At 40.1% G+C, this 1,126-nt stretch overlaps 1 pseudogene; it reads right to left on the reverse strand.

Moving 5' to 3' along the window:
• Positions 1–1,006: 1,006 nt before the first annotated feature.
• Positions 1,007–1,126, reverse strand: LOC134971249 (5S ribosomal RNA; annotated as a pseudogene).

Below are 1,126 nucleotides of genomic sequence, written 5' to 3' on the forward strand. Positions count from 1 at the left end.
TATATGTTTTTATAAGATTTTATAAATATGTCTAATGTGTCTTAATGCATAAATAAATTTAAATTCAAATTAGTCTGACCATTTCCTTCTGGTACCCCTTCCTTTAACCCCTGGTGCGCCAAGGTATTTTTCTATTTCTAAAAGATGGTAAGATAGCTCCAAAAATCCCTTAGTATCCTCTGAAGCTAGAGGTAGAATTAGGAGTGTACCCTGTCATAGATCGGCTGCTACAGCAGGGCATCCTAGTCAGGACGTCCAGCACCGCCAATAGTCTCATCTTCCCTGTGAAAAAGAGTGGGGGGAGGGGTTACAGGCTAGTGCAGGATCTAAGGGGGATAAACAAGATAGTTGAGAGACAATTCCCCGTAGTGCCCAATCCAGCTGTCATCCTCATGCAAATTCCCTCTACTGCAAAATTCTTGACTGTCATTGACCTCTATTCTGCTTTCTTTTATGTCCCGCTTCACCCTGACAGCCAATACCTTTTTACTTTTACATACAGGGGAGTACAGTACACCTGGACTCGTCTTCCCCAAGGTTTCATTGACAGCCCGAGTATTTTCTCTCAGGCCTTGCATGACTGTTTACAACTAGAGAGAACCAACACAAGAAGGTTGGAAAGTAGACTCTTGTGTGGGAGCACTCTGTTCAGAGGAATGGGTATATTTTTATTAATCAATTCTGTTAAGAAATAATTTTATTTGTTCAAAAAAAGGAAGATAATTAAGGAGAAAAATATACGTGATAGCTACGCGAAAATATAACACTTATATAGAGAATAATTCATATGGTTTTAAATACCACAATGACAAAAACCGGAATCCAAATCTTAAGACTAGTGGATTTGCTGTAATCACAATGACTTTTTTGTATAATATATGACCATCATTTGTTCTACAGCAATCCTATTCAGGATTTTTTCAGCGTAGATAATTAAATCATAGGTCATACAGAACCGAGTGCCAGTTGGTATTAATGGAGATCCTTCTAGATCGAGCAGAAGAATTTTTTGCAGTACCAGGGTGTTCCAAGGTGGTCTCCCATCCAAGTACTGACCCGGCCCTCCACTGCTTGGCTTCCAAGATCAGACAAGATCGGGCATCTCCAGTGGGGTATGTCCGCAATA

Source organism: Pseudophryne corroboree, chromosome 11 (genome assembly GCF_028390025.1).
Source record: "Pseudophryne corroboree isolate aPseCor3 chromosome 11, aPseCor3.hap2, whole genome shotgun sequence".
In the NCBI taxonomy this organism is placed as follows: Eukaryota; Metazoa; Chordata; class Amphibia; order Anura; family Myobatrachidae; genus Pseudophryne; species Pseudophryne corroboree.